Consider the following 16,039-nt stretch of genomic DNA (forward strand, 5'->3'; position numbering starts at 1 on the left):
ATGTGGCTTATATTTTCTGCAAAAATGTATACAATTAGTTTTGGATTTAGAAAATTTAAAGCCGTTTTCAAGACACCATTTATTTATTTTGTTTAAACACAGCTGCAGTTGCCGTTCAAAAGTATGCATGTTTTTCCCACGACAAGAAGTATTAAAATCATCCACAAATAACGATCCATCAATTGAATCGTTTAAAACTTTTGATGAACTATTTATCTTTATGCTAAAAAGTGTAACAGACAAAATACTGCCTTGTGGAACACCCTGATCCTGATTGTAGTGATGTCTATCATTTAAAAAGTTGGCTATAAATTGAGGTAAACGACCTCGCAAGCCAAAGTCATGTAAATCTCTTAAAATACCATATTTCCAGGTTGTGTCATATGCTTTTTCGAGATAAAAAAAAAGCATGCTGTTTATTAATCAGCGCATTTTTCACGAATGATTCTAAACGCAATAAGTGATCGACAGTACTTCTGTTTTTTCCGGAAACCACATTGTATATCGGTTATAAGGTTATTTGTTTCTAGGTACCAAACAAGTCGATTATTTATCATACGTTCCATGATCTTGCAAACACAACTAGTTAGTGCAATAGGTCGATAATTGGACAGATCTGTATGATCACGTCCAGGTTTAGGTATTGGTACTACTATGGCGTCACGCCATGAGTGAGGATAGTTACCCGATGTCCAAATATCATAAAACATATTTAGAAGAGTTTCTAAGCAGGATTCTGGTAAATGACTCCGGAATTGATAATGTATGTTATCAGCTCATGTAGCAGTATCACGAGCTTGATCAAGAGCAGTATAGAGCTCATGAATAGAAAAAGTTTCCTTATAATCTTCCCTATTATCTGAGTTGAAATTGATAGTTTTCTTTTCTTATTGTTTTTGATACTGCTGGAATTTAGGTACATAATTAGAGGAGGAAGAGTGTTTAGCGAGAGTTTCACCCAGTTTATTTCCAATATCTGATTTATCAGTAAGTAATTGATCTCCATCTTTAAGATGATGGACAGTTGATTTTGTACCTTTACCTTATAATTTTATGGACCATGTTCCATTCCCTATACATGGGTGTCCGAGAATTTATTTTAGATACATAATTTTGCCAGGATTGGTGTGTGTTGTCTTTAAATGTGCACCGCGCTTTAGCATTTAAAATTTTAAATTTATTTAAATTATGCACCATAGCATGGCGACGGAAATAATGTTCTGCTTTTTTCCTTGCCTTTCTAGCTTGTTTGCAGTTATCGTTGAATCATGGTTTTCGTATGTCTGGAACTGCAGAGGAATTCGGTATACACTCATCAGCTATGGAGTTCAGTTCATCAGAAAAGCATTTAATGGCATGAGGAACGTCAATAAAACGTTCAGGTTTAAGTTTTTCAGCACACAGTGTTTGATAAAAAGCCCAGTTAGCCTTTTTAAAATTCCGCGTAGATGATGGAGTTACAGATTTTAGTATAGTAGGAAAATGGTCACTTCCACAGAGGTCATCGTGGACTGACCATTCGAATTCATTTAGTAGTTCTGAATTTGTGAGTGACAAGTCAAGAGCAGAATAAGTCCCTGTACCAGGGTGTAAATATGTGTGTTGGAACCATCATTATAAATACATAAATAAATCATTGTCAGAACAAAAGTCCTCCAACAATTTACCTTAGTGTTTGTAGTTACACTACCCCAGAGAGGGTTGTGTCCATTTAAAGCTCCCATTATAATGCAGGGTATTGAGTTGTTCATATAGAGCTTGAAGATCAGTTTTGGCAAACGTCGAAGGCAACGAAATATAAAGAGAGCATAGCGTAAACACTACATGTGAAGTAATTCTCACAGCAACAGCCTGCATATTACTAATAAGTGAAACAGGCTTTGAATAACGTTTTGTCTGACTAGAATGGATGAGGAAAGTCAAATGTATCTGTTTGTTTTAAATGTCTCTTGGAGACATAACGCTGAAGGTGTAAAATCTTGGACTAATAGCTGTAATTCATGTAAATTAATCCTCAGTCCTCAGCAGTTCCACTGTACAATATTATTGTAATAATAACCGCAGACAGGTTATGTTGCCAGAGCCCTACAGTAACGTCATAGAAGGAACGGTTTCCAGTTAAATTTGTAGAAAATGTGTAGGAAGCTCGTCATTTTGCTGATTTCTCGACGTCACCAAAGACATGCCGAATTGTTTGTGTTGCGGTCAGTTGGTCCTTGGGGTCGGGTGATGGTGTTACTATGCACAGATTTCCACCAGACTCCGTACTTTGTGCTTAAATTGGTTGTTCGTGTGTGCGAAGCGAGCGTGTGGAAGCCTGTGGTATATACTAAATCGGATGGTTCGCCCCTTCAACGCTTCCATGATAGAAAATGGAGTTTAAGTTTCATCGAGTTTATAAAATCAAGACTGCTTACTACACATTGCTGACCATTTTGCATGGACATAACGCTTTCTTCCTCGGAACCGAGGTTGTGGTCGAAGTGACAATGTTATCGTAAGTAATATTACATTGGCCCCTTATATTGACCGATTCCAAGAGTGAAATTGTTATGTTATAAGCAATGTCATGTAAAATCCTATTGTCCCTCAATAAAATACATATTTTACTACTGGTAGAAAGTAACTGTCCTTTTGTAAGTCGGTGAAAACAAACTTAAATGGCACTCATCCCAAGACAGGGCGCCGCCATTTTTTAAAATCGTGAAGTCAAATCCATTTGAACTAATGAGATTATGTATGGGAATTTAGAAAATCAAAACTACATAAATATGTATTTGAATCATTACCAAAAGGAGTTTGCATTACATAACCTGTAACATAACCTAAGTTTCTTCACCGGCTAAATTTACTTGGTTTGTAACGTTCACTCACCAGTATGTAAGACACTTGTCAATATACGTCTTCATACTTGGTCTCATAGTCGTAATTACTTTATATTCATACTTGTATGCATTTTGAAACTTAATAAAAAGAAGCGATCTGCGAATGTATGTAGACATTTCATAGTTTGCCTATATGAATCAAAATTCGCACGCACGCCCTAGTGTATGCCGTCTGCATCATTACTCTTAACGACGAAAACAATTATTCTGTTGAAAGCTACGACAACTTATTAAAAACAAAAATGCAAATATTAAAATTAAAGTTATAGGGGCAATGTCAGGCTATTACCTTCTTCGAGGAATGTATCCATCAATATCCACAAAAACAAGTGATATATAATTCATCTGCAGATATCCCAAGTGATGTGTCTTTTAACAGTCTAGTATACGAAAACGTGATGTATCGTTTCAGGTTTTTCACATTGCTGTATAGTTTCACTGGTTACCCAAGATGGCACACCTGGCAACTAATTGCATAATGTGCGTCATTCTTTTTAAAAAGTTATTTAGTTAGTCAATAATGAGCAATCAGTGTATTGGCGGTTACTCCTTTGAATGAAGGGTGTTGTTTTACATGGACACAGACACGACAGAGTGTATTCGGTATAGATTAGTAAATATACACACATAAACACTACCTTTTGTCAAATCCCCCATTTAAATCCCACTAAAACTAATCAATCAATCAGCGTGTTATCGGTTTACCATTTGATCGATCCAGACAAAAGAAATGTCAAATGGGGGCCTTTGTCGGGCAATCTCAGTGGCGTTACCACTAATTATACATGTTATAAATTCATTAACTGAGCATCAAGTGAATGATAACAAATAACGTGTAGGTTTATACCACCTAACACGGATTACAACCTAGCGACACCAAGTGATTTTGACAGAATCGTCTATGAAAACAAGGGTTGCAACTCGAAAACTAGGCAAAGCAGGAGACAAAACTAAATGATAGTAGATTGTGAGAACATATAGCTTGCATTTTTCTCAACAGTTTTCGGTTTGTACAAACCTGTAAACGAATAGTGTAACCCCTGACATGTAGATGAATACTGCACAGACCCTCATTTCTGTACCCACTATTACGTCACGGAGACGCGCCGCTCTGATTGGTTGAAATTTCGTTTCCGGCTGAGAATTGTGCACTGTTGACAAAAAGGTCTCTTTACGGTACTTAAAGATCAAAATGAGCGGTTTTAATGACGGGGTTTCATTTATATGGATGTCAGCAAGTGATTTTGCATTTATACCCTATTAGGGTATACGTGACCTTTAAACATGGAGATTGAATTACTTACTGATAAATCAGATATTGCGAATAAACTGGGCGAAACTCTCGCTTAAACATTCTTCCTCTTCTATTTATATACCTAAATTTCAGCAATATCAAAAACAGCAAGAAAAGGAAACTATTAGTTTCAATTCTGATAATGGGGAAGATTATAATGAAACAGTTTCTATTCATGAGCTCCATACTTGCTCATGATACTGCTACAGGAGCTGATAACATACATTATCAACTCCTGAGGCACTTACCAGAATCCTGTTTAGAGACCCACTTATCAATTTTTTTGATGATATTAGGACTTCCGGAAAATTTCCTTCTTCATGGCGTGATGTCATAGTAGTACCAATACCAAAAACCTGGACGTGATCATGCGAATTCACCCAATTATCGTCCGAACTGATTAACTAACTGTGTTTGCAAGACCATGGAACGCATGATAAATAATCGACTTGTTTGGTACTTGGAAACAAATAACCTTATCACAGATATACAATGTGGTTTCTGGAAAAAACAGAAGCACACTCGATCACTTATTGCGTTTAGAATCATTCGTGAATAACGCGCTGATTAAAAAACAACACGCTGTGTCTATCTTTTTTTATCTTGAGAAAGCATATATAACAACCTGGAAATACGGCATTCTGAGAGATTTACACGATTTCGGTTTGCGGGGTCGTTTGCCTGAATTCATAGCCAAATTTCTAAATAACAGACAATTTCAAGTCCGAGTGGGTTCTACCCTGTGTGATCATTACAGTGCTCCACAAGGCAGTATTTTTGTCTGTTGCACTTATTAGTATCAAGATCAATAGGTTATCCAAAGTTTTAAACGATTTAATAGATGGATCTTTATTTGAGAATGATTATAATATTTCTTGTCATGGTAAAAATATGCATACTATTGAACGGCAACTACAGTTGTGTTTAAACAAGATTAATAAATGGTGTCTTGAAAACGGCTTTAAATTTTTCTGAATCGAAAACCAACTGCATACATTTTTGTCGTAAATATAAACCACATAAAGACCCTGAAAACTATCTCCAGATGGCACGCCAATTAAAGTTGTTAAGGATGCTAAGTTCTTAGGTCTAATCTTTGATTCACACTTAACGTTTTTACCGCATATTAAATCCCTTAAAAATATGCCTGAAAGCACTTGACTTGTTGAAAGTGGTTTCAAATTCTAAATGGAGAGGGGATCAAGCTACCCTTCTCCATCTCTATCGATCACTGGTGCGTTCTAAACTTGACTATGGCTCCATCGTATATGGTGGAGCCTGCAAAAGCAACTTAAAAGTGTTAGATTCAGTCCATCATCAAGGTTTGTCTTGGGTCTTTTAGAACTTCACCTATTGACAGCCTCTATGTCGAGTTCTGTAAATAGATGTATTTTAATTCTTGGTTGTTTAGACTTGTAACTAGAATTGTCAGTGGCTGTACCCTCAAAGGGGGTTGAAGTATTGTAAAATTATTGTCCTCCTGAGAGGGTACGTAAGTCCACAAACAGTGAAAGTAAATTCTAAATTTCCAGGTTTTTAATCGTAGAATAAATGTCTTTTTATTGTATGGCTAGATTTCACAAATTGTTGACGGCTGAGGGAATGATGTAAATCCAGCTAGGGTCCATGCAGGTAGCAAAGGTACTGTAAGTCCCCATGGTCCCTAGTATGGTGATCTACCTTCAGTTGTTAGCAATCTATAGCCCATTTTTACATTGTATTGTCCTGTATAGATAAATTGTTTTAGGCATAGTTACTAGTTTTATATTATAATCTGTGATATCCTAGTTGTTTTACTGTCCTTCGCTGACAGATTTTATAATAGACATATATTTCATTTTAGTATTGAATGTTCTCGTCACGATATGGCTGAGATATTGCCGATGTGACGTTAAATATTAACTCACTCACTCACTCACTCTATGTTGAGGCTGATGAACCATCTCTTGCGCAGCGCTGTATAAAGTTAGCTTTACATTACATCACTAAATGGTACTCTAATGAATCTAACCCTGCAAATAACTGTGTTTTCAATCCCCTTTATGAGGATTTATACAACAAAAAGTCTTCTCTTGTCCCGGCTCTAGGACATAGATTTAAACCCTTTCTTTGTGCTGCCGGCATTGAGCTGGAAAACATAGCTCCCTCCCGTCTTCTTTCTTCTCCTCCTTGGCAGTTGGTCAGGCCAAAAGTAGACCTAACATTGACCACATTTAAAAAATCAGAAACTAATGATTTACAATATAAACAAGAACATAATCAACTAAAACATAAATATAGCAATTTAAAATCCTTATTTACAGATGGGTCCAAGGATGGTGGCGCTTGTTCCACTGTCATTGGCTCCACAACAATATCTTCTAGATTACCAGATGTTAGTTCTATTTTTGCAGCCGAAGCTAGCGCCATATTAACAGCTCTTAGATATATGCAAAGACACCATAAACGTAAACAATAGATAACCTATTAAGATTCTCTTTCTCGTTTTCAAGCGATTAAAACTTATCATGTAAACATCCATTTTTAATTAACATTATTGAATTGTATAATAATGTTGCTACTGGGCAATACGACATCGTCTTCTGTTGGTTACCCAGCCATGTAGGCATTTCAAGTAACACAATAGCCGATCTTGCTGCCAAGGTCGCACTCACTGTCACGCACTGTGACACCACTTTTTATTCAATATGCAGATTAAAAAGCTACCGTTAGATCTTACATCTGTGACCTGATGCAGAAGAAGTGGGACACGCTGTTAGGTATTAATAAATACATGCAATAAAACCATATGTCGGTTACACCTACTTGGGTTGTCAGTCCAGATATGAAGAGGTCATTATACGACGATGTCGTATTGGCCACACCAGCTATATGCATGAGTATCTTTTGAAAGGCGAGGATTCGAATTACAGACCAATCTCTTTAACGAGTTGTGTCTGTAAAACCATGGAAAGAATTGTAAATAATAGATTAACATGGTATCTTGAAACCAATAACCTCTTAACAAATATTCAATGTGGTTTCAGGAAAAACCGTAGTATCATTGATCATTTGGTACGTTTCGAATCCTTTGTTAAAAATGCTATAGTCAATAAACAACATGCTGTCTCAATTTTCTTTGATCTTGAGAAAGCATATGATACGACCTGGAAGCATGGCATTTTGAAGGATCTTTTGAAGGATTTTGCTTTGAGAGGTCGTTTACCTCTTTTTAAATAACAGTTTTTAAGCGACAGGCAGTTCCAAGTGCGAGTGGGGTCAACGCTGTCTGACCATTACAATCAGGATCAGGGTGTTCCACAAGGCAGTATTTTGTCTTTCACACGTTTTAGTATAAAGATAAATAGTTTATCAAAAGTGTTAAACGATTCAATTGATGGATCGTTATTTGTGGATGATTTTAATATTTCTTCTCGTGTGAAAAATATGCATACTATTGAACGGGAACTGCAGTTGTGTTTAAACAAGATTAATAAATGGTGTCTTGAAAACGGCTTTAATTTTTTTTAAATCGAAAACTAATTGCATACAATTTGTCGCAAATACAAACCACATAATGACCCTGAACTATATCTAGATGGCACTCCCATCAAAGTAGTCAAGGAGGGCAAGTTCTTGGGATTAATTCTTGACTCACATTTAACGTTTCTGGACCATATTAAATCCCTTAAAACTAAATGCCTGAAGGCTCTTGACTTGTTGAAAGTTGTTTCCAACTCAAAGTGGGGAGGGGATCAAGCAACCCTCTTACACCTGTATCGATCACTCGTACGTTCGAAACTCGATTATGGCTCCATCGTATATGGTGGAGCCTGCAAAAGCAACCTTAAACTTCTTGATTCTATCCACCACCAAGGCTTAAGACTTTGTCTTGGGTCTTTCAGAACTTCACCTATTGATAGTCTCTGCGTTGAGGCCGATGAACCATCACTTACTCAACGTCGTATAAAATTGTCTTTACAATACATTACTAAATTATATTCTAATGAATCTAACCCTGCCTATAACTGTGTCTTCAATCCCCTTTATGAGGATTTGTATAACAGAAAGTCTTCTCTTGTTCCACATCTTGGGCACAGAATTAAACCATTTATTTCTTCTGCCGGTATTGAGCTGGAAAGTATATCGCCTTCCCGTCTTCTTTCTTCTCCTCCTTGGCAGTTTTAAACATTAACATCATTTAAAAAATCAGAAACAAACAACTTACAATATAAACAAGAATATCATCAATTAAAAAATAAATATAGCAATTACAAACCCTTATTTACAGATGGGTCCAAGGACGGTGGCGCAGTGGCTTGTGCCACTGTCATTGGATCCAGAACAATATCTTCTAGATTACCAGATAATAGTTCAATTTTACCGCTGAAGCTTACGCCATATTAACAGCTCTCAAATATATTCAAAGACACCCTAAACGTAAACAATATATAATCTATTCCGATTCTCTTTCTTGCCTTCAGGCTGTTAAAAGTTGTTTCCAATTCAAAGTGGGGAGGAGACCAAACTACCCCAGTCCCACCTATACAGATCTCTCATCCGTTCGAAACTTGATTACGGCTCCATCGTTTATGGTGGAGCCTGTAAAAGCAACCTCAAAATACTTTATTCTGTCCATCACCAAGCCTTAAGACTTTGCCTTGGGTCTTTTAGAACTTCACCTATTGAAAGTCTTTACGTTGAGACCGATGAATCATCTCTTGAGCAGCGCCGTTTAAAATTAGCTTTACAGTACATTACTAAATTATACTCTAATCAAACTAACCCTACCTATAACTTTGTTTTCAATCCCCTTTATGAGGATTTCTACAACAAAAAGTCTTCCCTTGTTCCGCCTCTAGGACATAGAATTAAACCCTTTCTTTTTGCTGCCGGCATTCAGTTGGAAAACATAGCTCCCTTCCGTCTTCTTTCTTCTATTTGGCAGTTGGTCAGCCCCAAGTGGATCTAACATTGACCACATTTAAAAATCAGAAGCTAATGAATTACAATATAAACCAAAATATAATCAATTAAAACATAAATATAGCAATTCTAAATCCCTATTTACAGATGGGTCCAAGGACGGTGGCGCAGTGACCTGTGCCACTGTCATTGGATCCAGAAGAATATCTTCTAGATTACCAGACAACAGTTCTATTTTTACAGCTGAAGCTAACGCCATACTAACGGTTCTTAAATATATGGAAAGACACCCTAAACAGAAACAGTATATAATCTATTCCGACTCTCTTTCTTGCCTTCAGTCCATTAAAAATATTTCTTGTAAACATCCATTTTTAATTAACATTATTGAATTGTATAATAATGTTGCTACTGGGCAATACGACATCGGGCACCCGTGGCGAGTCACCTCCTCGTGGTGGGTGCTGGGTAATGCTAAGAGCTCGCCGACACCCCCGTTGTGGACCCGGGGGGATATTTGGTCCACCAACCCGTTTGCCGTGGGTTGCGGCCCTGTGTCGGTGGAGGACGGGAGTCTGGGGGTTGAGGGCACTGGGGGCCTGTAATCGTGTTCCCTTTGCTCAACACACCCCTTCGACCCTTACTTCACCTAGACGGGTGGTTGAATGGGCCCGGTTCAACCAATCGGCTGGTCATGCCAAGCCCTGTGCATGGAGTTTATGTTGAAATGTGCACAAACTGTGATTTGGAATTGTTTAAATTTTGGTCTTGGCGCCCTTGGTTTAAGTAATATTATTTAACTGTAATTTTGTTTACATGAACTTTGCCTAGAGTCTAATGCCCACAGGGCGGTGGCTCACGGGCCAATCTTGTGGTGCATATCTCTAATGCTACTGCTTGAATATCCTCTTGGTATCCTTGGTGCCGCCTGTTGGAGGCCCACAGGCATTAGGCATCGTCCTTGTTGACACTCCGTGGTGGGTGGGGAGCCAGGAGGATGAAACACAAATCTATTACCATGGCAAACCAAAACCCCAAAAAGCAAAAACGTTATCACATTGATGATACTGATGATGAGGATGATATCATTACCAGACTCTGTTACTCTGAACGTAACACATGGCCTCGATTCATTGTCGCTGAATCAAGTGAGAAAAAGTTAACATCTTGTTCTCCCTTTCTGCTAGAGAAAGCAATACAAGGAATTGCTGGGACTGTCAAGAATGTTACAAAAACTCGATCTGGTTCAATTCTCATAGAATGTCTAAAGAGAGAGCAAGCGGCCAATCTTCTGGAAGCAAAATCATTTGCAAATATCTCTGTAAAATGCTATGCTCACAAATCTTTAAATTTTAGCAAAGGAATCATCCGAGACAGAGATAAGAGTCTTGCTGATCTGTCAACCGATGACATTGTTAGTCAGCTGCGTATGCAAGGAGTGGTCGAGGCTAAGCGATTCAGCTTTAAAAAGGACGGAATATATCTACCCACAAATACTTACTTGCTTACGTTTGATGTACCCAGTTTACCTCAATCAATTAAAGTAGGATGCTTCTCTATGAAAATTGACATGTATGTTCCAAATCCACTGAGATGTTTTCACTGTCAGAAGTTTGGCCATGGGCATAACACTTGTAAGAATCATGCTTCTTGTTCACGCTGTGCTGGTAAAGATCACGACAGCAGCACGTGTTCGTCTGAAATCAAATGTGTAAATTGTTCTGGATCTCACGTGTCATCTTCTAAAGAATGTCCGATATGGCAGTTTGAAATGAGTGTCCAACGTATAAAAACTGAGAAGAACATAAGTTTTTCAGAAGCAAGGAATTTGGCAACTTCAGCTACACCATCTGGTAGCACTGCATTGAGAGGTAAGTCAACATATGCAGAAGTGATGAGACCTTCCACTAAGTCTATTGACTGCCAAACAGACCTGACTTGGCTGACAGCTCAGACACCTATGAGTATTCAGGATCTTCCTTCTGTTTCTTCCTCACGAAAAACTTCACAATCCTCTGAAACTCAAACAGCACCTACACCGGTTATCAAAAAGAAGAATGTAAATGTAGATTACTCTAAGAAGCAAAATACAAGTGACCGTCTTCCTAAAGGACAAAGAGGCTCTGTGTCACTTGTAAACAGATTTGATCTTTTAGATGACATGGAGGTGTCACCTCCTCTGACAACCCGCTCTCGGAGCCACTCTCCCAAGAAAAAGGGTCGTGAACTGTCGCCGATAACACATCCTAAATGACGGATACACTAATACAATGGAATTGCAGAGGACTTAGGAAGAATCATAATGAGATTCTTCTATTGTTACAGGACTTTAAACCTTCAGCATTGTGTCTACAGGAGACGTATCTGAAACATACTGATGTTTTTAACGTAAGACAATATAGTTGCTACCATTCATTTTCTCCCCATGGGGACAAAGCTACAGGAGGATCTAGTATCCTTGTCAGACAGGACATGATTCATAGTGCCGTTCCGCTGAATACTAATCTTCAAGCTGTTGCTATCCGGCTGACCTTGCACATTGCTCTTACTTTGTGCTCACTGTATGTACCACCTTCATCAGTTCTTCGTCAAACTGACCTTCAAAGTTTGTATGACCAGCTCCCAAAGCCCTGCATCATTATGGGCGACTTAAATGGGCACAACCCTCTATGGGGTAGTACAAATACAAACAATAAAGGGAAAGTTATTGAAGATTTTATTTCCGATAATAATTTATGTGTTTTTAATGATGATTCCAATACTTACTTGCATCCAGCCACTGGAACGTATTCTGCACTTGATCTAACTCTCACAGAGTCGAACATTGTCAATGAATTTGAATGGTCTGTACATGATGACCTTTGCGGAAGCGATCACTTCCCTACGCTCCTGAAATCTATAACACCAGGTGACAATCCACCTTCATCCCGGTGGAATTTCACTAAGGCAAATTGGCCTGTATATGAGCAATTATGCGTTGACAAATTAACACCTGATCACTGCAGTAATGTACCAGATCCCATCTTGATGTTCTCAACACAACTGAATGAAATTGCTGATCAAACCATTCCTAAGTCCTCTGCAACTCCTCATATTCGTAAACCATGGTTTACTGACGAATGCAAACAGGTAAGAAAACGTAGGAAGAAAGCAGAAAAATATTTTCGCAGACATCCTACTGTTCATAACTTCAACAACGTTAAAATTACTAGTGCTAAGGCACGACGGACGTATAAGCAAAACAAGCGCCAATCTTGGAGGAACTATGTTTCAAAAATTAATTCACGTACACCCATGTCTAAGGTGTGGAACATGGTTCAGCGAATAAAAGGCAAAGGTTCAAAATCTGCAGTTCACCATCTTAAAGATGGTGACAAATTAGTAACTTACAAAGCAGACATTGCAAATAAAATTGGCGAAACTCTTGCCAAAAACTCATCATCAGCAAATAATGTTCCTGAGTTTCAGAGGTATCAGAAACACCAGGAAAAGACAAAAGTTAATTTCGATTCCAATAATGGTGAAGACTATAATGAAGTGTTTTCGTTACATGAGCTCCATACGGCTCTTGATCAAGCTCATGATACTGCAGCAGGTGATGACAATATTCATTACCAGCTATTGAAACACTTGCCTGAACCATGTCTGGTCACACTTTTAGATATATTTGACAAAATATGGACGTCTGGAATTTTTCCTCCTTCGTGGCGTAATGCCATTGTAGTGCCAATACCAAAACCTGGCCGGGATCACACGGACCCATCAAATTACAGACCGATATCTTTAACCAGCTGCGTCTGTAAAACCATGGAACGAATGGTAAATAACAGATTAATTTGGTATTTGGAAACTAATAACCTCATTACAAATATTCAATGTGGTTTTCGGAAGAATCGAAGTACTATTGATCATTTAGTACGTTTAGAATCCTTCGTCAAAAATGCGATTATCACCAAACAACACGCAGTATCTATATTTTTTTATCTTGAGAAAGCATACGATACTACGTGGAAGCATGGCATTTTAAAGGATTTACATGATTTTGGTTTGCGAGGTCGTTTGCCTCTCTTTATATCACAGTTTTTAACCGACAGGCAGTTTCAAGTCCGAGTGGGTTCAACCCTGTCTGCTCATTATAATCAGGATCAGGGTGTCCCATAAGGTAGTATTTTGTCGGTCACGCTGTTTAGTATTAAAATAAATAGTCTTTCAAAGGTTTTAAGTGATTCAATTGATGGATCATTATTTGTGGATGATTTTAATATTTCTTGCCGTGGTAAAAATATGCGAACTATTGAGAGACAGTTACAAATTTGTCTAAACAAAATTCATAAATGGTGTCTGGAAAACGGGTTTAAATTTTCTAAAACTAAAACCAATTGTATACATTTTTGTAGGAAATACAAACCCCATAAAGACCCCGAATTATCATTAAATGGCACACCCATCAAAGTTGTGAAGGAGGCTAAATTTCTTGGTCTCATCTTTGACTCGCATCTAACCTTTCTGCCCCACATTAAGTACCTCAAAGTCAAATGTCTGAAGGCACTCGATTTGTTAAAAGTTGTTTCTAATTCAAAGTGGGGAGGGGACCAAACTACCCTCCTTCACTTATATAGATCTCTGGTTCGATCGAAACTTGATTACGGTTCCATTGTGTATGGTGGAGCCTGCAAAAGCAACCTAAAGCTATTAGATTCTGTACATCACCAAGGTCTGAGGCTATGTCTTGGATCTTTCAGAACATCTCCCATTGACAGTCTCTACGTTGAGGCCGATGAACCATCTCTAAACCTTCGCCGTATCAAATTGTCTTTACAATATATCACAAAGTTATATTCTAATGAATCCAATCCTGCTCATAACTGCGTTTTTAATCCTCTTTATGAGGATTTGTATAATAAACAAACTTCACTTGTTCCACCTCTTGGGATCAGAATCCAGCAATTCATTTCTGCTGCTGGCATTGAGCTGAAGAATATTTCTCCTTCCCGGCTTTTTTCTTCTCCCCCTTGGCAAATGGTGAGGCCACAAGTTGACCTAACATTGACAATGTTTAAAAAATCAGATACTAATGAACTACAATATAAACAAGAATTCATTCAATTAAAACATAAATATAATACATACAAATCCTTCTTTACAGATGGGTCCAAGGATGGTGGCGCAGTGGCGTGTGCCACTGTCATTGGATCCAGAACAATCTCTTCTAGAATACCTAATGATAGCTCTATTTTTACAGCAGAAGCAAACGCAATACTAACAGCTCTTAAATATATTCAAAGACATCCTAAATATAAACAGTATATAATCTTTTCAGACTCTCTTTCTTGTCTTCAGGCTATTAAAAACATATCTTGTAACCATCCACTTTTAACAGAAATTATTGAGTTATATAATGTTCTTGCTACTGGCCAATGCGACATCGTCTTTTGTTGGTTACCCAGCCACGTTGGCATTTCTGGCAACACAATGGCTGATCTTGCCGCTAAGGCAGCACTCAATAAATCTGTGACACCACTTCTGATTCCATACTCAGACTATAAAGCTACAATTAGATCTTATATCCGTGATCTAATGCAGAAGCAGTGGGACACCCAAGTGGGTATTAATAAATTACATGAAATAAAACCCTATATTGGTTACACCTACTTGGGTTGTCAGTCCAGATTTGAGGAGGTTGTTATGCGACGATGTCGCATTGGCCATACTAGATATACTCACGAATATATACTTAAAGGTGAGGATCCTCCGTTTTGTATCCCTTGTGATGAGGGAATCACGGTCAAGCATATCTTGCTTGACTGTATTGATTTTGCCATCACAAGGGATAAATACTTTAATGTCAAAACAATGAAGGATCTTTTTAATGTTAATTATCATTTAATCATTGAATTTTTAAAGGAAATAGAATTATTACATAAATTTTGAATAATATGTTTTGTAAATAGAAAGCTGATATTTTAACCATGGTGGTAAGAATTGTCAACTGCGATCGTTAGTGGCTGTGCCCTCAAAGGGGGTTAAAGTAGCGTAAAATTATTGTCCCCCTGAGAGGATACGTAAGTCCCAAAACTTTCAAAGTGAAATCTAAACTGACCAATTTTTTAAACGTAGTATTTTTGTCATTTTAAATTTCGGCTACATTTTCCTACAATCACCAACGGCTGAGGGGATGGTGTAAATCCAGCTAGGGTCCATGCAGGTAGCAAAAGTAATGTAAGTCCCCATGGTCCCTAGTATGGTGATCTACCTTCAGTTGTTGGCGATCTACAGCCCGTATTTTACATTGTATTGTCAAAATAGTGGTATTTGTTTTTACTCTCCACACTAGTTTTAATTGTAACTGTGATATTCTAGTTGCTTTACTGTCCTTTGACGACAGGTGATTATAATGTATACATATTTCATTTCAATATCAAAATGTTCTCGTCACGATATGGCTGAAATATTGCCGATGTGACGTTAAATATTAACTCACTCACTCACTCACTCACTCACTCAATACGACATCGTCTTCTGTTGGTTACCCAGCCATGTAGGCATTTCAAGTAACACAATAGCCGATCTTGCTGCCAAGGCCGCACTCACTGTCACGCACTGTGACACCACTTTTTATTCAATATTCAGATTAAAAAGCTACCGTTAGATCTTACATCTGTGACCTGATGCAGAAGAAGTGGGACACGCTGTTAGATATTAATAAATACATGCAATAAAACCATATGTCGGTTACACCTACTTGGGTTGTCAGTCCAGATATGAAGAGGTCACTATACGATGATGTCGTATTGGCCAAACCAGCTATATGCATGAATATCTTTTGAAAGGCGAGGATCCTCCGTACTGCATCCCTTGTGATGAAATAATCACGGTCAAGCATATCTTGCTTGACTATGTTGAATATTCCATCACAAGGGACAATTATGTCAAATCAAGAACTATGATGGACTTT

This window comes from Haliotis asinina, chromosome 1, assembly GCF_037392515.1.
Source record: "Haliotis asinina isolate JCU_RB_2024 chromosome 1, JCU_Hal_asi_v2, whole genome shotgun sequence".
Taxonomy (NCBI): domain Eukaryota; kingdom Metazoa; phylum Mollusca; class Gastropoda; order Lepetellida; family Haliotidae; genus Haliotis; species Haliotis asinina.